Source organism: Myotis daubentonii, chromosome 12, assembly GCF_963259705.1.
Source record: "Myotis daubentonii chromosome 12, mMyoDau2.1, whole genome shotgun sequence".
NCBI lineage: Eukaryota > Metazoa > Chordata > Mammalia > Chiroptera > Vespertilionidae > Myotis > Myotis daubentonii.
Window position 1 is genome coordinate 11,833,773 of NC_081851.1, and position 21,088 is coordinate 11,854,860.

The window sequence follows — 21,088 nt, forward strand, 5'->3', positions numbered from 1 at the left end:
GATGTCTATTAAGTCCATCTGATCTAGTGAGTCATTTAGGATTGCTGTATCTTTGCTGATTGTTTGTCTAGAGGACTCATCCAGTGCTGTCAGTGGTGTATTAAAGTCCCCTACTATGATTGTATTGTTGTTGATCTCTCCTTTGTTATCTTCCAGGAGTTTTTTTGTGAATTTGGGTGCTCCTGCATTGGGTGCATATATGTTTACCAGGGTTATATCTTCTTGTTGTATTGATCCCTTTAGTATTATGAAATGGCCTTCCTTATCTCTTGTAATGGCCTTCACTTTGAGGTCTGTTTTGTCCGATATAAGTATTGCTACCCCAGCTTTCTTTTCCTTTCCATTTGCTTGAAAGATATTTTTCCATCCCTTCACTTTCAGTCTGTGTGAGTCCCTTCTAATGAGGTGGGTCTCTTGTAGACAGCAGATGTATGGGTCATGTTTTTTTATCCATTTAGCCACTTGATGTCTTTTGGTTGGAGCATTTAGTCCGTTTATGTTTAAAGTTATTATTGAAAGGTACTTGTTTGTAGCCATTTCTTTTTTTGTGTGGCTGTTTTCTTTCTGAGCTTTTTAGTTCTTCTATTTATACCAGTCCCTTTAGCATTCCTTGCATTGCTGGCTTGGTGGTGATAAACTCCCTCAGCCTTTTTTTTTTTGTCTGTGAAGCTTCTTATTTCTCCTTCAATTTTGACTGATAGCCTTGCTGGATAGAGTATTCTTGGATTCAGTCCATTGCTTTGCATCACTTTGTAAATTTCCGTCCATTCTTTTCTGGCCTGCTGTGTTTCTGTTGAGAAATCATTTGATAATCTAATGGGAGAGCCCTGGTATGTAACTTTCCGTCTCTCTCTTGCAGCCTGTAAGATTATCTCTTTGTCCTGACCATTTGCCATGGTAATTATGATGTGTCTTGTTGTGGGTCTTTTCGGGTTCACCTTGTTTGGGACTCTCTGGGCTTGTGTGACTTTTTTCTTCCCCACCTCAGGGAAGTTTTCTGATATTATTTCTTCGATTAGGTTTTCTAATCCTTGTTCCTCTTTCTGTTGTTCTGGCACCCCTATTATTCGTATGTTGTTCATTTCATGTTATCCCAAAGCTCCCTTAGGCTCTCCTCCTGTCCTTTAATTTTTTTCTCCAATTGCACTACATTTTGGGTGTGTTTTGCTTCCTTGTCTTCTAATTCACTAATTCGGTCCCCCGCTTCTCCTAGTCTACTGTTGATACTTTCAATGGTGTTTTTTATTGCAGCGATATCACTCTTCATTTCTTCTTGGGTCTTACTTAAGTTGTTGTTTTTTTCATCTGTTTCTTCTATCTTCTTCCATATGTTATAGATTTTTTCACCTGTTTCTTCTTGCTTCTTGCAGAGGTTGTCGATTTTTTCCTCCATTCGGTTTATGCACTCTAGGACCCTTATTCTGAATTCTTTTTCTGTCATGTTGCATGCCTCTGTATTACTTAGCTGCTTTTCTGGAGAGTCCTCCTTCTCTTTCCTTTGGGGGTTTCTTTGTCTACCCATGTTTATCTCACTGACATATCTAGACGTTGAGTCATTCAGTGGCTGCTCCCTGGGTGGCAGTGACTCTTGGTCTGTGCTTGCTCTTCGGGTGGTTGCGGTAGCAGCTGCTCCTCAGTTGGCAGCAGCTCCTCTGGTGGGTGCTGTTCACAGCTGTGGTTGCTCTTCTGGCTTGGGGGAGTAGGCTTCACGTACAGCTGCTGTTCCTCAGCAGAGGGTGTGGTGCTCAGGAGGCTGTTGTTGCTTGGATCTGCTGTGTTGATTTAAAGGCACAAAATACAACACAACAAGGCACCACGTACCAGTCACTAAACACAAATATATTCACGATATTAATAACCCCAAATAAAGGTGACCACCTGAATTAAGAGAATTAGGGGATAAGGAAGAAGGAAGAGAAAAAGATAAAAGAGAAAAAAGAAAAGAAATGTAGGGACCAAAAAAAGGAGTGCAAAAATGAAATTGGGAAAAAGGAGGGGGGGAAAATAAAAGCGAGAAAAGAAAAGAAAAGAAAAAGAGCGAAAAGAGAGAATGAAGGGGAAGAGGGGAAGAGACTTTTTATATGAGGAGAATACTCCTATAGAACCACCACTAATCCCAACAAATTCCAGCAACAGCTCCCTGGAGATGGATGCAAACTAGAAACAACTAATAATATAACGATGAAAATAGAATGGAGGACACTAATCCCAAAATAAAATAAAGAAAAAATAAAATGGCACTTTAAAAAATGGTAAAATAGTAGCAGTAATAATACTGGTTAAAGATTAGAAGGTAGTAATTAAAAGGGTAAAATCAGGTGATGGAAAAAGAAGAAAAAAAATAGGAAAAAATTGGTTTCTTAGTTAAAAGGTGAAAAATGAAAAAAATAATTTGCAGTAGTGAAGGTCCTTCGGTTCTTCTATTCTTCAGTCTGGCTCGCCTTTAGTCCTGCCAGGTATTCAGGAGAGTGTTGAGCTTCCCTGCGATACACTGTTCCTCTGTGTTGTAAACCACGGTTCTTATTTTAAAGCAGGTCGTATTTGTTTCCCAGACTGCCTTATTTTGTGTTTAGCAAAGAGTCAGTTTGTGGCTCAGCCTCTGGGTGGCAGTGTTCTGGGGTTGGCCTCTGAGGTTATAAGGCTTCTCTATCGCATTTAAAACTGATTTGGAAGGTCAACTATCCAGAGCTGGTTCCTTAATAGTTATCTGCTCTGTGTTGTTGCTGGGATTAAAATCCCTCTATTGGCCAGACCCTGTTAACTCCCAGGGACTGATCAGATTATTTTAATCCTTGATCTCCTTCAGGGTGGAATCTGGGTGTGGCTGTGCTCCTTGCCTGGGGGCTGGGGGGAGGAGACTCACTCTCCGGAGAGAATGGCTGCCCTAGTCCTGGGCTCAGGGGTATCTCAGCACTCAATTCGCTGCCACCTGTCCCGTCCCCCCTTCTCTCCTCAGTCTCTCCCCAGATTCCACTCCTCCGCACCCTCTCCCTCTCTTCAGCACAGGTGAGTGTCTGTATCCGAAATATCTTATGAACAGGATTCAGTGAGAACAAACAAAAAAACTCAGGCCTCAGAAACGGGAAAGGCTTGGTTTCTGTAAGCTCTTTTCTTACCGGCACTGCATGGTCTGGTCAGCTCTTCAGGCTGCCACCTTTAGTCTCAGTCCTCCGTGATCACAGAACCCAGTTCTCAAATCCCCTGGCTGTGCCAGGAATCCCGTGGATCTCCTTTCCCCAGTCAGGGGCTGTGCCTGTCCCAAGGGACGTTGCTATCTGCCATGCGGTCTCCCTCTAACCCTCTGGGCTCAGAGGTCTGGCAAACTTTCCTGCCCAAATCCCTGTTTTTTTTTTTGTTTGTTTGTTTTGTTTTTTTGTTGTTGTTGTTGTTTTGTTTTTTTTTGTTTTTTTTGTTTTACCTTTCCAGGGGAGTTCTGCCCTTCCCGGCTGCAAATGGTCTCACCAGCTGAGCAATTTCGCCAATTCGGGGTGGGTTTTATTAGTTTCAGCTGCTCACTCCATTTGCTCCCTTGAATTGCTTTAAATGAATTTTTTTATTGTTTAAAGCAGCAGTTCTCAACCTGTGGGTTGTGAGCCCTTTAGTGGTTGAATGACCCTTTCACAGGGGTCGCCTAATACCATGGGAAAACACATATATAATTACATATTGGTTTTGTGATTAGTCACTATGCTTTAATTATGTTTAATTTGTAACAGTGAAATTGGGGGTCAACATAACATAAGAAACTATATTAAAGGGTCTCAGCGTTAGGAATTTTGAGTTTAACACTGGTTTAAAGTATTACATATGTCTCCTTTTCCCCCCATCGACCCCTCCTTGATCACTCCCACCGCCCTAAGTACAAGAAGGCATGGCTTAAAAAATCAATATCTGTTTCTTCTTCTTGGGATTGGGAGTATTTACTGAATTCAGACCACCACCAGAAGGTTGAGTCTCACCTTTTGAACAGATCTTTATGTCTGAATCCTTTGGAAAGTTTCTCAGATAAAGGATGAAGACTTGTCACAGAATCTCAGTCTGGATTCTTCTACACTTCTCTCACATACCTGCAATCTTTTTCCTACTTCACTGGGTCTCTGAGGAGGCTAAATGGAATACTCTGATGGAAGAAGGAATTCATTCACTTGTTGACCCCCCTTGTTCATTTGGCAAGGTAAATACTGTGTGTAGAGTGAAAACTTCCAGGAGTGCTCAGGTGACTTAGAAATTGGCCTTAAGAACCCAGAGCATTTTTTGCAAAACACAGAATTATTTGAAGATACTGGCTATGTAAGGGCTTGTGAGTCATCTTTGTCCCAAGATCAGCAAGAAGTCAGGAAACATGGTAAACACTGGGAGTGACCCGAAGAGCATTTCATGTTGACAGGCTGACTACCTGCACTGTGGTGGAAGGTCTATAACAATACCTGCTATGCTGTAACAATACCTACATTCTAGTAGTGCTTTCAGTTCAGAGAATTGCAGTTTAGCTACACAAATTGTCAACAAGGCCAGGGAATCATGATCCCCATTATTGATGAAATAACCTGTCAGAGTGTGTTTCCAAGACCATGACGCTTGGTTAGCTGTGGGCTCTCTGCTGCACTTGTGCTGTTGCCTTCTGTGTCTTTCAGGTTCCTAGTGGATCTACATTTAAGTGGTGCTAACACTGCACTTTCACAGCCTTGCCAGCACTCTGTTTAAACACCGAATTCTAAAGGTCACACACTTGGGTATTGTGACCCTTGATAATAAAATTGAATGGAATAAAAATATCAACGTCTGAGTTAATATTACAGAACATTTTCTAATTTTTGTGATCTTCCTTGAAATAAAGAAGTTGTATTCTGAGACATGGCACTTTTAATTTTTTTATTTCTCTTAGGACAAATCATTACTATGATGAAAACTGTTTTATAATGAAATGATTTCTAGCCATAATAACGGGCTCTGTTATTTTTCACATATTTTATTTAATTTTAAAACTTCACAGTGAATTAACTAGTATTTCCCCATTTTCTGGAAGAAAATATTGAGGCTCTAGAGATAGTTTGTTGAAAATCAACAACTAATAGGTAATGGAAGAGAACCGAGATCACAGTGTATTTACAGTAGTTTCACCTACATAAAATTTGTCTAGCAAAAGTAGTTGAGGTTGCACTTACAATACTGGCACAGGAAAGTCCAGAAATAGAATAAAGAGGCTCTGGATTTGATTACCTTTTTTCTCATGAGTATGTTTTTAAATGGGAAAGTTCTACTGATGAATGCTAACAGTTGGGGGTGAATATTGTAATACCTTCCCAGTTATTTGTATTTTATATGTTCTTGTTGTTGTAGGGACTTAAAATAGGAGTTTTACTTAGATCATTACTGCAAGGAATACACAATGCTTTTCAGAACAACTGAAAAAGTATGCACACTTCATCAAGGTAAGCATTTGTTTCATTAAAAGTTTTGTGAACAGTATGGTGATATTTGCTTGTATTTCTGTTATGTTTGGACTCTATGTCATAAACTCGCTTCTAAACAATATAGAGTACAGCCCAGCTGATGGGGTGTCAGATCCTGTCACTTCTCTGGTACTGTAGTTCTTGAGGTCCCTTCCTTCCTCTCAGCCTCTCTCTCCCTTTCTCTGTCTGTGCCACTGACCTGTTGTTCTGTCTGGAAGCTGAGTCCACACCCGTTTCCTTACCACTTTTGTAAAGCTTGGTTTTATTAAGTTCTCCACTTTGTGCTGAGAGTGTCTTGGTCTGAGAAAAGATATGGCATATCGTGCTACTTTATTGTAACTTCTAGACATAAGCTGTCAAGTCCCATGAGTGGGATCGATTTCCACCTTGACATTCCTGATACGAGGATTCTAGTGTGAAGCCATCAAGGTGAGCAGCAAGAGCACTAAGCCACATTGACTTCAGGGCCTCCTGATCCCATGTGTTCTCTGTGACCTGTCAACCTCTAGTATCGCCAGGTCCCTAAGCATTCTCTACTGGCAGCCCGAAGGATCTTTTGAAAATGTCAATATGATCATGTCTCTTCTGAAAACTGACAGTGGTCTCCTATGGCCTTTAGAAATGAGTCCCAAATCCTTAGCATGTCCGTCCAGGCCCTCCATGGCCCGACCTTAGCTTCTTTTGCAGTCTTTTCTCTCCCTCACCCCTTTTCTGTGGTCACACTTTGAGATCCTCATTGGCATCACACTCTGCCAGCCCAGCTTAGAGCTGTGCCATGCCCTGTATCCCGACGTCTCCCTCTGGAGTCCGTGGAAGGCTGGTGTTCTTTCCGGCATCTCCCATCTTTCCCCTGTCCTGCTCTCTGCTCCCATCGTTTTTTCTTTTTGTTTTCGTGTTTGTTGTTTTTGTTGTTTTTTTTTTTGCAATACCATGAAATGCTACACCCTTGTCCACCCTCAGGAGTTTTAAGGATCTCATTCAGTGTGGAAGCTGAGAATTATAAGCAGCAGAATAGTGATGAAGCTAACAGTAGGGACTTGTCTTTCTCACAAAAGAACAAGTCCACAGGTAGGTGGATCCAATATTGAATTCAGCTGCTCAGTGATGTCAGGGTAAGCTCCCAGCATCAAATAGGGGAAAAAATCCTCTCCTCGCTATTGTGCTTTATATCAGGGAGGAACTTAGTGTCTCAGAAATCAACTGTGAGAGTCTTTCGTGAACCCTTGGGCAGAACGGGCCGAATTGCAAGGGACACGGGGCAGTTTAGTGTCAAACTGGTCCTGAAGGAGGTGCCTCAGCCCAGGAGGAGGTGGTGAGGGAAAGGGCAGAGGGGACATGTGGGATGGTGAGCTTCCTGTTTCTACTGTGATCACTAAGGGCCCCGTATATTTCTTCTGTGGGGACTTGTGGAGGAAAGGTGTCCCAAGATTCAGGGATGACTGTTTCACAACGGTTGCCTAGTGTTTTGAAGTACCCTGTCTCATAGGGTCCATATTATCCACATAGAACTGGTTAAACATATATGTTTTTACTGATCTCAGAGGGAGGAAGGGAAAGGGAACAGAGAGAGCGGGTGGTGGTGGTGGGGGGGTGAGGAGGCTGGGGAAGGGGAGAGAGAAACATCAATGATGAGAGAGCATCAACGGTCCCGTAGCCCCTAGCACGCATCCCCGGAACGGGCCCTGACTGGGAATGAAACGGGGATCTCTTGGTTCTGGGGTCCACGCTCAAGCAATGAGCCACGCCAGCCGGGCAGCCACATATCAATTTAAAATGAAATTTTTTTAATTCAAATTTAGTAAAATTTAAAATTCACTGAGACATTTAGGTTGCTCTTGTTGGATACCTGAGGAGTGTTGGCTTGGTGTATTGACCAGCTAGCTGGTTTGCCTTGAAAGCAAATATGAACTGAAAGAAAGGAAATGTGTCTCCCCTCAGAGCAAGAGTGCTGCTCACATGAGAATGATGAGCTTTGGATGATTGGGCCACAGCACTGAATGGATCCCTCTTGCACAGCGTGCCCCCTTTTCAAATACTCACCAGTGGCATGCCTTTGTCCATTTCTGCTTAGAATTTTCTGACATGGTGGTTTTCATTTTAATTATAGATTGTTCCAGTGGTGGTGTCAGTGAACTATGGCCCCTCAGGTAGAACCAGGACTGTGTACCATGTTTCCGTACCGTCCTGTTCCAGTGGAACCATTGCCTCTCCCTAAGCTGAGTTTGACTGGTGAGTTAAATTCTGGGCTCATGGAGGAAGGGAAATGATTCAGGAAGTGTTTAGTGGAGGGAGTTGTTTTGAGTTACTCCTGTTGCAACCAAAGCAATGCTCTTTCTATCCCTAGTGATTTTAAGTATTGTTGAGAGCTAGTCTACTGGTTGTTTATGGCCAAATAGCAAATCCAGCTAAATAGCGAGCGAAGTAGAATGCCCCCCATTAAGTAATTTTTCCTTTCATGAGAACATTTCAAGAGACAAATTGGCAATTGGGAAAGTTTAGAAAGGTATGATTGAGTGGCCAGTGCTGCACGGTGGTCGAGCATCCGCCTGTGAAGCAGGCAGGAGTGCACAGTTGGTTTGATTCCGGGTCAGGGCACAGGCCTGGGTTGCAGACTGGATCACCAATAGGGGTCGTGAAGGAGGAAACCATTCAATGCTTCTCGCTCATGGTTGACTTTTCTGTCTCGCCCTTTCTCCCTCACTGAAATCAATGAAAGTGTATTTTTTAAAATATATACTGAGTCTAGCCACAGCTTATGGGGCTCATTGGATGGGCATCTGCCCTTGCACTGAAAGGTTTCCGGATCAGCTCCCAGGGAGGGCACGTGGCAGGGTTTTGCGGTCAATTCCATGGCGGGGCTGGGCAGGAGGCGGCTGGTGCACCTCTCATCTATGTTCTCTGCCTCTCCCATCCTCTCTCCACTATCCATCTAAATATTGGAGGTATGATCCTTGTGTCAACGAGAACCTATACATAAAGCAAAATGAGAAGAAACTGTCACTTCTAGTAGTTAGTAGTTTCACTTCTGACAGTTCACTAGTGTGAACATTTTGGTGTATATATTGGTGTATATATTGGTGTATATATTTCCAGATTTTATTTCCCCATTTTATCAGTGTATACGTAGTTATCAGAAGAAATTAAATGTTTCAAAACTTATTTTAAAACTGTATTATACAGTGAGCACCTTTCATGTCAGCATATATTTGTCCGTGTGTGTGTGTGTGTGTGTGTGTGTGTATGGAATTATGTATATGTACATGAGAAGACACGGTCTACACGTGTTTTTAATAAACAACCGTATTTAATCAAAAGGAGTATTTAACTTAATGGGACATAGTCTACATAAATAGGTAGGTACTTTTAGAAATTATCCTTATTTACTATTATAAATGTACAGTTGGGATGTATTCCTCTGAATTATTTAAGATAATCGCCTAGAACTCTTCTGACAGCACGAGAGAAGGCTTCCAGTGCAGCCAGTAGCTGGCTCCATAATGGCTTCAGGTGCTGCCTCAGGCCAGGCCTGGCCAGGGCAGGACCTCTCGTTGGACCAGGCTCTGGCCCCTGAGCAGGCCCTTCCTCTGCCTCCAGAGAGCTCTGGAGCTCTGGGCGTGGACGTGGAGCAGGAGAAAGAGAGATTGACTCACACTCCTGGCTTTCCTGTGACTTAGTGGAGACAGGAAAGATGCCAACGCCTTTAAGGGAACTCCAGCCCATGAGCCTGCCCTCCCCCAATGATCTGCCCAGATGATCATTCCGCCTCACCTTGTTGAGTTGCCTCGGTGGGCTCAAGGTGCTGCAGCGCAGAACATAGATTTTGGGCGTGGCCCACCAGGTGTGAAGCGGGGGAGTTGAAGGGCACTAAGGCCTGCTCTACCTCGAAGCAGGCGAAAGGAAGGGGCTGCCCCAAACCCAGGATGTGGTCCAGCCAGGTCCCCACCATCGCAGCAAAGGCCCTGGGGAGAGGCAGGTGGGCAGCAGAGTCCGAGTCCTGGTCTTTCCTTGCACTCTGCCCTCCCATGGCCCACTTGTTTAGATCTGAGCCTCTGTGCAGGCCCCCCTTGCGCACCCAGGGGACAGCCCCATGCCACCCCCGGCCCCTGTGTGGCTGTCCTGGTTGTAGCAGTTGTGGGATCCAGCAGGTTCAACACGGAGTCTGTGTAAGATTCTTCTTCCCACTGGCAGCTCTCCTGAAGGTCCAGTGCACTGCCCACCCCCACTCTCCAGGCCCTGGGCATTTGGGCGGAGGACTGAGACAGACTTGTGAGCAGCCTGCTCACCACAGTCCTGTTTTCAGCCTGGCCACCGTGGTCAGGGGAGATGGATATTGAGAGGGGCAGGCAGAGCGGGGTGGGTCTGTGGGGGGTGGGATGGGACTGTGAGAGACAACTCAGCACAGCGTCGCATCTGGGTCTACAAGGCCTGGGACCACACCCACTGTCATCTTTGACTCCTATCCTCCTGGAATAGAAGACTCCAGAGCCCAGGCCTTTCTTGGGAATCAGATGATGTATAAGATTAGGGTTCTGCCAGGCACTCTCCACCCCCCACCCACCACAGTCCCCACAATGCTGACTCTGGGGGCCCTACCTCTGGATCCGGAGACCACTCACTTTAGGACTTGGTCCTGCGGTGTGTCAGCCCGGTCATTGTAAGCAGGTGTGCCTCCAGATGGAAAAATCACTCTGATCGCATCAGCCCTGATGGATGGTGGACACGACCTGCGAATGATGGACAGCGTGACTGCTGGACCCATTGGCCAGAACTGAGGCCCCGGGATTGTGTCTGCTTCATTCCTGGAGTCAGGCTAATTGTCTCCAAAAGTGCGTGCACATTTTCTAGTAAAGAAACTCCAACCAGAAGCATGCCATACATCTGAGTAGGCCTAGGCCCCTGCTCCCCCCAGAAATCCCCAGTGTGGTCCACCAAGGACCAGGACCGGCTAGGTGAAACCTCACACTGCTTAACAGGTTGCTTTGCATGTGCTTTTCCAACCTCAGATGCCACAGGCCGCTGATGGGTGTGTCAGAGTTCTTTCCGTGGGACAGAGTGAAAGAATTGCCACCAACAACCGCCGCACATCCAGCTACCCTCTCTGCAGAGACAGGGAGCAGGTGAGACTTGCCATGGCTTGTCCCCACAGCAGTGCTATGAGGTTTCCCCCCAGCAGCCCACTTTTCAGAGGAGCATCCTGAGACTCAGGAAGATGTGGTGACGTTTTCATGCCTCACAGCTAGCAGTGGGCAGAGTCACGAGTGTGTGCTCACCTAGTTAGAAGCTGGTCCAGGAACCGTTGGGCTCTGGAGCAGGCCAGCGTGGAGACGTGGGGGATGATTGCCCCCGGGAAAGCTGGCACCATGGCCATGGCCACCTTCTCCGAGGTGCCTTCCTGGAGGGCCTGCATCCTGCAGGACTCATGCAGGTTACCAGTTCGCTCAGCTGCACACTGGGTGGGAGAAGAAAGGAAATCCACGTCAGCGGCATGACCGTGAATCCCACAAGGATGGAGGTTTGGAGCTCAGTCGGGAGGTCTCAGCCCCACTGGGACGTGTGCAAGAGGAGGGTCAGGAATCCCCCGTCAGGACGAGGTTCTAGGTCTTCAAAGTGCCACGGAAGTTCCGTACATGTTCATACAATTGCCACCTTCTCGGCATCTCCCCCCCCCCCCCCACCCAACCACTTCCCTTAGGCTGAGGATCAACAAACCTCCTTTTAATAATAGTTTATATGAAGAGCCTGGGCCCTGTGAGTCCCAAGGAAGGTCCTTGTTATAGAGATGAGAACACAGAGGCTTAGGAAATATCAGATGCCTGCTCAAGGGCATGCAGGTCAGAACTGGGTACTATCCTGCATGACTTTCCTTCTCAGGTACCAGGGACTTTCCTGCTACTGACATGGGTGGAAAGGGTGTGGGAACCTTGTCCCTCCCCAGCGTGGGAACAGTGTACATGGTAGATATGGCCTGTGAAAGCCTTTGACTTCAAAAGAGCAAGTTATGTTTTATCCTTTTACATTAAAGGGCATTTTATGACCCTCATTATGAAGATGGCAGATTCCGCAAGGTGACAAATGCCTGGAGACTGCAGATGGGAGAAAGGCGATCACGGGGCAGGAATCTGACCAGAGGACTCGGGGAGGAGCTAATCCATGTGGTGGGTGTAAAGTGACAGGTGCCTCACTGGCCCCATGAGGCAATTGCCAGGGATGGAACCCTGTGTTTGAGTTGGACACCTTGATGTCGGCCAGGTGAAAATTTCAATGAGTGAGATTTCCCGGGCCAGGCTGGAGCAAGGCAGCAGCCATCATCAGAAACTGCTGTTGGCAACGTCCCTGCCACAGCCCTTTGGGTTTGGAATCTACCTGCAGCCGTTCAAATTTTACACGTGCTCGTCCTTCCCCCAGCAGTGGGCGTCCACTTCCAGCTGGGGACATTACATGTCCTGTGGTCTGAATTGTGTACCCCTAATCCCATGACTTTGCAACCCCTCGAACTTGATTATATGTCTGCTTTTGAGTTCTAGTCTTCAAGCAAGTCATTCAGGTGACGTGAATTCAGTGGTGTGGGTCTTCATCGAATCTGACCAGTGTCCTTAGAAGAGGAGGGGAGGACACGTGGCAGCGCAAAGGGGAGTCCATGTGACACACAGAGAGAAGACAGCCATCTACAAGCTGAGTAGTGACCCCCTCAGGAGATACCAACCCCGCTGACAGCACCATCTCTCACTTCTAGCCTCCGGAATAGTGAGAAAATGAATGTCTGCTGTTAACACCACCCAGTGTGGCCCTATGTTATGGCAGTGCAAGCAAGCAACCTAATACAGTCCGTTCTGACACACATCAGTGTTCCGCGCAGCACTGCTGACATGGCAGCTGAACTGCATTAGGCCCATGTCCATCAGCACTGAAAGGCTGCATCGCTGGGCAAACGACCTCCCCGACTGGACCAGGTCTGCAAGGACAGTGGAGCTGAGTGCTCCAGAGGATACGTGGCAAGTGTAGTTTAAGCAACACAAACAGCGAAATGCCCAAGTGCTCATGGTCCACTGTGAAGTCACAGGGCATTTCTCTCTCTGATATTGCTACAAATATGTGAGGAGCGTCTCTCTAGCGTCCCATGTAGCTGGAGGGGGGCATGTGGGTCTGCATTACTTTGTCTTGGGGCTGTGGGACACTAGGGAGAGTCCTGGGAGGGTGCCCGGGGAGACCCCAGATTTGAGTGTGGGTTCTGGGCACTGCCAGGTTGTGTTGAGGTTGTGGGTGTAGAGACCCTCGAGGCCAGCTCTCACCTCAGACAGGCACTGGTCTGTGTCATCAACCTGGTGCAACTGCACCCTGACCCCGTAGGTGGTGTAGTCGGGTCCATGGGCCAGCACCTCAATGATGTCCTCCCTGGAGCTCGGCAAAGACAGAGTGGGTACTGAGCCAGGAGGCATCAGGAACCTTCCACCCAATCTGTGCTCCTGTGTCATGGCAGACCTAGTCTGTGAGGACACTGTGAGGATGTTCCTGGCAGCCCTGCTGAGCTAGCAACAATTGATTTGTGTCAAGGTGGAGCCACAGTGAAAGCCTGAATCACTGAGGAAAACTCTGTCCTTGTTGGGAGGATATGGAGTTGGGTCAGGCCACAGCTTCTGAGCTGGCCGTGCTGCAATGGTTTGTCGTCCTCTGTGAGGTGATAGGGTGCAGAGAAAAGTATTCAAGACCTTAATCCATTCCTATGCCCCTAACCCCCCCACCCCCCGCTTCACCCCACCGCTTTTTCTTTTCTTTTTTTTTTTTTTTAAATACACAGCACTATCAAGTGGGATGATGTGTAAGGCTTGGAGAAGGCCTACAAGGACAGTCGGGCTGGGGCTGGTCCACAGGAAACTTGGGGCAGGGAGTTCATCAGTTGAAAGGAGCATGAGGCAAAGAGAGCAAGAGATGCTTTCTCTCTGATCCCAAGAAGCACAGGAAGAAAGACTGCTTTTTTCCCCTACCAGGGAGCTGGTCGGGAGGATTGAAGGTAAAGATCAGTTTGGGAGTGGGCTTGTGAGAACTTTGAGGCCCCAGATTTGGGTCTGATTTCTTGTCCCACCCCAGTCACCACAGGGTCCTGGGTGTGGGCCAGCTCTCACCTCAGTTTGGCCCTGGAAGGTTTTCCTGTCCTAACGCACTTGTCCTTTGTACACATTGAGGGCATAAGTGAACCTGTCAGCCAGCTCCTCGACGCTGCCCTTGTTGGAGCTCTGCAAAGACAGAGCTCGCTACTGGGCCAGGAGGCATCATGGGCCCCGGGCATTACCAGTGGGGAAGATGCCCACCACCCATTCTGCTCCCCAGATCAGGCAGAGAGGGGCATCTGCAAAGACCTCCAGGCAGGGAGTGAAGTTGATGACCCCTTGAGCACCCCTGCGATTTAACAAGTGGGTAGCAGAGCTCCGACCCCAGCACTCAGCTTCCCTTCCTGTGAGCCATGACCTGGGCAGTGAACGTGACACACCCTCCAACACCCTTGAGACTTCTGACACTTACCAACCTGCTCCTGAGCCCAGGATGAGCATCCCTCATTCCCGGCTTCCTTCCCCTCACCATCCCGGACACACACACACACACACACACACACACACACACACACACGGGATGAGGGGTAAGAGGTGTGGGGCTCCCCAGGTGTGACCCCTAAATGACGCCTAAGTGTGAGCTGTAAGGGCCTGCCCTCGGTTACCTGTGTGTGCCTCGTGCCAGAGGGCGAGGGGTATTGGTGGTGGCGCTTGCGCCTGTTTCCCCAGCAACAGAAACATCTCTTGCCCTGGGCCTTCTTGTGCCCAGAGCGTTGGAAGAACGGGAAGCAACAGAGAGACATCCTGGTCTCCTGACCATCTCCTCTCAAGTGAGCTGGAAAGGCAGTTGTCTCTAGAATGTGGGTACCTGGTTACCACGGTTCCCATTTCTGTTGGGGATCTGTGCCCAGGGAAATGAGGTCACCACTTCAAGGTTCCATGACCTGTGTCCCTTCCTCCAATCAGGGCCACCCAAAGGCCCCTCTGGGCTGCTGACCTCTCACCTTCCTGGCCCATGTTATCTCCATACCTGTATACAAGCATCCAACACAGCCCTCCCCCCAGGCTCCCTGGGAAGAAGGAGGCCCCCAGTTTTGGGGGAGAAAGCCGAGTTTACACCTCCTTTTTCTTAGGTGTTCTGTGCCCTGGGGGAAGCCTCTGTGCCTCTCTGGGCCTCCCCCAGGCTCCCAAGCTGCCCAGTGAGGATGATGCTAGGCACCATTTCCCTAGGAAGTCATCAGGTGCAGATGGGACAAGGCCCCTAACAGCTGTGGGCTGGTGTCCCATGAATCTGGTACACAAACCTAGAGGTGGAAGATGACAAGAACGAGTGGCACACAGCATGCAACACTAGACAAAAGAGCCCTGGGCCCAGCCTGTGATCTCAGGGAAGTCACTGCTCATGTGGGCCTCATTTTCAAGTCTGTGCCTTTAAGGGTTTGACATGACAGGAAATTCAGATAGGGTCACGCACTGGCCTAAAACCTCACCGTGGTCTCTTGTTATAAACTTAGCCTCAGACAAGTGCCTCATGTGGTTCCAAGTGTTAGGGGCCTTCACAGTGGCTTCAAGTGAGTTCAGCCTCCTGGTGGGAACATCCTTGTGTGTCTGCTGAGTTCTCAGTAACTGGCTTCATAACAACATAGAGGACAGCCCAGCTGATGGGGTGTCAGGTCCTGTCACTTGTCTTGTACTCTCGTTCTTGAGGTCCCTTCCTTCCTCTCAGCCTCTCTCTGGCATTCTCTCTGTGTGTGTGCGTCTCTGTCTGTGCCACTGACCTGTTATTCTGTCTGGAAGCTGAGTCCACACCCTTTTCCTTACCACTTTAGCAAATCTTGGTTTTGGTATGTTCTTCACTTTGTTCTGAGAGTGTCTTGGTCTGAGAAAAGATACGGCATATTGTATTGTAACTTCTAGACATAAGCTGTCAAGTCCCATGAGTGGGATCGATTTCCACCTTGACATTCCTGATACTACGATTCTAGTGTGAAGCCATCAAGGTGAGCAGCAAGAGTACTAAGCCACATTGACTTCAGGGCCTCCTGACCCCATGTGTTCTCTGTGATCTGTCAACCTCTAGTATCGCCAGGTCCCTAAGCATTCTCTACTGGCAGCCCGAAGGATCTTTTGAAAATGTCAATATGATCATGTCTCTTCTGAAAACTGACAGTGGTCTCCTATGTCCTTTAGAAATGAGTCCCAAGTCCTTAGCGTGTCCGTCCAGGCCCTCCATGGTCTGACCTTAGCTTCTTTTGCAGTCTTGTCTCTCCCTCACCCCTTTTCTGTGGTCACACCTTGAGATCCTCATTGGCATCACACTCTGCCAGCCCAGCTTAGAGCTGTGCCATGCCCTGTGTCCCCACGTCTCCCTCTGGAGTCGGTGGAAGGCTGGTGTTCTTTACGGCATCTCCCAACTTTCCCCTGTCCTGCTCTCTGCCCCCATCGTTTTTTGTTTTTGTTTTCGTGTTTGTTGTTGTTGTTTTTTTTTTTTTTTTTGCAATACCATGAAATGCTAGAACCTTGTCCACCCTCAGGGGTTTTAAGGATCTCATTCAGTGTGGAAGCTGAGAATTATAAGCAGCAGAATAGTGATGAAGCTAACAGTAGGGACTTGTCTTTCTCACAAAAGAACAAGTCCACAGGTAGGTGGATCCAATATTGAATTCAGCTGCTCAGTGATGTCAGGGTAAGCCCCCAGCATCAACGAGAGGAAAAAAATCCTCTCCTCGCTATTGTGCTTTATATCAGGGAGTGCCGGGGTGCAACCCCAGCGGGTCCAGGGGTCCCCAAAGGCGTGGACGGAGTCGGCGAAGAAGGAATGACACGGAGACAGCGTTCAATTGATCAGCAGCCTAGCCAGGATCTCCAGCCAGGATCTCCAGCCAAGTTCTGGTTGAAAGGGCGAGGATTACGCCCTCCACCTTGCCCCAGGGTAAGGGCTACGCCCTCTACCTTGCCCCAGGGTAAGGGTGTTGCCCTCCATCTTACCTTGGCCATGTGCTCAGCAAGGCTTCTTCCTGGAAGCCAAGCCGCTGCTGGCCACGCCCAGGATTTCTCTGGACTGGCCAATGATAGTCAAGGGAAGTGCATGCCATTACTATGACCACATCCTGTGTAATGAGACACCGACTGGCGCCTGGCCAATCGGCAGGGCCCACAGTCCTTTCTCCTCCCCTTACCCCAGCCCCCTATAAAGCCTCTCTCCACACAGAGTTCTCTCTCTCGGCCACTGGAGCTTACCGTTGCATCGGTGAGTGTGGCAGGGGAGCCAAACCTAGGTTTGAAATGAATGACTCTTTGCTTTTGCATCGGACTGACGGGCTCCCTGGGGGTCTTGGGAACTTTGAAATCTGGGCACAACATTTGGGGGCTCGTCCGGGATTCCCAAGACCATCGAGGGACCCCCGATCCGTAGAGTCTGACTGACCGCGGTAGGTGTGTGTCCTTGTGTGTTCTGTTCTGTGTGAGCTCGTTTCTGGAATCTGTAATTGCCTGAGGGGTCTAGGCGGACGCGCCGTGAACGACCACAGGCAGGGGAGAGTTGGAAGACGTTCCGCTCCCCAGGAGGGATGGATATGCCCCTCACGAGGGATGGATATGCCCCTCGCGGATTTGAGACGAGGCAGGTCGCTCCTGCCGGTTTGGCGCAAGGCCATCGTCTCGTTACTTCCATGGAGTTGGAAGGCTGTATTTTGGGGCCCTGTTTAGTGTTCTGTGTTTGTACTGGACGGACGTTATGGGATGGACTCAGACTGCTCCTTTGGGTATTGTGATTGATCATTTCAAGGAGATTGGGGGAGGCTTTAGAGCTCCCTCAGGAGTTGGGAAGTTGTTAGGAATTGAATGGATTGTTTAAACTCTGAATGAATGTCTGATGAAAGTGTGCGAGTGTGGAGGGAGGGGGATTGCCCTCCCCCCTCCTTTGTGTGGCGGTCAGGCGGCCGCCTGAGTGAGGGTCTGTGGAAACAGGTCACCCCCTCCCCAAGTAAATGCGTCTGGGATTTCTGTGCGCGTGTTAGGAGAAAAGCTGGCTTAAAACTAATGTGCGCACCGTCCGTTTTCGGATAGGGTTTTGGGCTGGCGTATTTAATTTGCTACCTAAGATTTTAAAAAGTTCTGCAATATAATGTTGGCCATCTATCTTTTAGGGATTTTGGTTTGCTCTTCCCTTGTTTATTGTGAGAATGAGGAAATCATCTTTTCTGTCAGAGAACAGTTTAGACAGCCACAATGTTGAGCTGCCTGACTTGACAGTCGCCATATTGGCCGCATGGCATGCCGTACCCCTGGGGGCCGCCATCTTGGAACAGTAAAGGCCCCTCCCTCTGACTTAGTCAATCACAAAAGGAATGTCTGCTCACTGAGGCAGGATGGAATTTCAGGGGTGGAGCTTTAAGGCGGAATTTTACTACGGAAATGCGGATGGGGCAGAAGGTGTGCTTGCTTCTCGAATTTATTTAATACTATTTTTAAGAAAATATTTTTAATACTTAATAAATTAGCAATCACGGTCTTAATATAATTTTAGTGGTATGATAGACCAATGTTTTGAGCAGTTGGCTTTATAAGGGCCGACAATAGAGCTTGTATTTCTTAAAGGGCTTGTAGATAGAGAATTGAAAAGCTTTTACAAATTCATAAATGCATCCAGGATTTCTGTGCACATGTAAAGGAAAAGACCAGTTTAAAAACGAGTGCGCATAGTTTTGAGCTGAACTTGACCTTTTGCTGTGTACAGAATAAAAACCCGAGACTGTTTTGGCCTTAATAGTTATGGGTTTGCTTCTTGAATTCCCCAGCAGGAAAGATTGTAACCATTTTGAAATTTAGCAGCTATGCCAGGATAGCAGTAATCCAATTTCTAAAGTAAAGTACAATTATTTCAGGTAGAAACTGTGGTTTAAAAGTTCTAGCTACCTGGAAAGCATGGCCTTGGTATGATAGGAGGAAAAAGAAATATTAAATGAATGGTAAACCAGTGAGCTGGGACTGGTCACTGATGGTGGATTGTGAAAAGGGCTGGACGTGGCCTAACTTCTCCTTCCTTGGTACCCCTGAAACGTCTGAGGGTACTTCTGGCCTTGGTTTTCCAATGTGTTAAATCTGTCGATTTTGTTGTTTCGCCGAAATCCTCTTGAAGGACATTGAATGGTTCTTTCCTTCCTCTTTAACTTTTGGGGGATTGTGTGAATGGATTAATCTCTAAGGTACTTGTCCTGTATCTGGAGGAATGGCTTCTAAATGGTATTCACCATCTCTGGGACTTCCGGAGGGAAGTCAAAGCTCGGACTGGCTAAGGGTTCGAATCTGGCCTATCTTTTAAAAAGGTAGAAAAGAAGCATTCCTAGGCAGTTTTCTACTGCCTCTGTTCAGGGACTTGCTCTGTATCTCGACACTACTGAAACTGATTTGTTGGTATTTTGTGGTATAAATGTGGCATGCACCTCGAAGTTCTTAATGGGGAATGTATCTAGTTATCGTGTCTATTTAGTCTTGATTTCCTTGTTCAATATGAGTACCGTTTCTATCTGGATGAGACATAGGTCAAAAGTCCTGTCCTGGGATGTGGGAAAGGGAGGCCTCCACATCTGTTCCTGTCTGCTCACTGAAAGGGTATAAGTTGGATGTTTATTTGATGTTTGTATGTCTACTTGGGTATAATTATTTGTTCATGTAAGTGTGGAAGTATATTCTGTGCTAGGTTGGGATTTTGGAATTCTGGGGTAGATTTAAAAGGTATTTGTGGCTTTTCTAGTCTGATTGGGACATTTAAGGGTGGGGCTCACAGTTCCTCAGGGCAGAGATTCCATGGGCCCTTCCCCCTGCCTGTGCTGAATTAAATAATACAGGCCAGTGTCATTTAGCTTGCTGGTTAAAGGAAAACAATGGGCCTTAGAATCTGTAAAGGTGGGCAGGAATGAATCTGGTCAAATGTACTGCAAGGGTTTGGTACCTGTTGCTGCTGTAACTGATAAACAGGGTTACCTAGAAGCCATCAGGACTTTGAAGTTCTCCAAGAGAGGAGGAATCTGACTTGAGACTGGCGAGGACTGGGTGGCTTTTCTTAATCTCTTTCCTTGAGAGGGCTCCAGAGGGTGCACGAGGACATTTGGCCGTGCGCCTCCACGCCATCTACAAGACCAGCCCAACCCCAACTCCTCATCAGCACAGACCAGGAGATTGGGTCTACGTCAGAAGGCACCGCCGGGAGACACTGTGGTGCTGACGACCCCCACCGCTCTCAAGGTAGACGACGCCACGACCTGGGTCCATCACACTCACGTCCGGTCAGCGGATCCATCCATGACCCGGAAAGACTTCATCACCAAATGGAGCATCGATCGAGATCAACGCAACCCGCTCAAGCTCAAGCTACGGCGTGCTCGACCTGCCTGATGCCGGTAACATGACTCGCGATCACTCCCGTCACCAGGAGCCCCCACAATACTGTGTAATACACTTAGATAATGCCTGCAACTTCATGGACATGGCTCCAAAGAGACAAGGACAATTTATAGGATCACATGTTTAGTAGCAGAAGATTTGGCTGCCTGAAGCAGCCATGATGCCAATATTATGTTTTATTGTATTGATATGTTATATTAACCTTTGATTCTTTTGCAGGTTTGAATGTATGTTGGTTATCCTGAAAGGGGACTGTGTGGGGTGACCCCTAAAAGTAAAGGGTGCCTAGCTGCCAAGAGGGCAGGTGCCCAACTGGGCAGGGAAGGGTGCCCATCAGGTTTTGGTCTCTTTTGAGAGACAGCTAACAGTTGGCAGCCTGTAATACTGTCTTGCAGGCCTGAGTCACCATGCCATGTCAGGGGTAGTAAAGCTGGGAAAAAAGCCTGTTTAGAATAGAAGGTCTGGGGAATAGTTATGCATAGGTAGAAGGTTTTATGCCAACAGTTACTGTTTTGTTTCAAATCCATGAAAAGGAAGTAGCAAGGAAAGTCAGAAAATCTTAGAGTAGATCAGTATGTTTTTCTCCTTATGTAATTCCTCCGAAATCTGGCAATGCTAAATAAGTACGTTTCTTTGCATAGATCCAATGAGACTGGTTCCTAATAATGGTTTTATTAACGGAAAATTTTGACTGGAGTATCATGTTTTAAAGAGCCCTGTCTGAGCTCTAAAGACTTGAAGCCACTAAGAATGCCACGAAGAAAGCCTGGTATCCTGCTTGGGAGCCCTGAAGATGGCTGGCGCTGGAGCGTCAGGCCCATGCCCTACCATTACTGGCGGTTGGTAAGAGTAGAAGGGGAGCAGTAAAGATGCCTCTGCATCCCTGTGGAACCCCCACACACTCTGGGCCGCAACGAGTAGGAGGGCTACTGAGATGGGCCTTAAAGCCTGGAGCGTGGGCTCAGGTGGAATTGCTACAGGTGAAGGATTCACCTAACTCAGCAGATACCGCAGGCAGGCCTGATGGCAGCTGGATGGCTTGGCTTCCTGGCCCTATGGGGCACATTAAGATTCAACCATGAAATTCCAGCAAAGGTAGTCAGTTACCATTCTTGTTGTATTTATGCAAACATCAGGACAGTAAATAAATTAATCTTGATTTGGCTTTTTAATAGCCATGGAGGA

At 47.6% G+C, this 21,088-nt stretch overlaps 1 long non-coding RNA gene across 1 annotated transcript in view; it reads left to right on the forward strand.

Annotated features, from left to right (window-relative positions):
* Positions 1 to 20,384, forward strand: part of LOC132212997 (uncharacterized) — a 407,119-nt gene extending 386,735 nt beyond the window's left edge. The window contains exon 2 of the long non-coding RNA XR_009447881.1: positions 20,334 to 20,384. This is a non-coding gene — a long non-coding RNA (uncharacterized LOC132212997). The remainder of the gene's footprint in view (positions 1 to 20,333) is intronic.
* Positions 20,385 to 21,088: the final 704 nt, after the last annotated feature.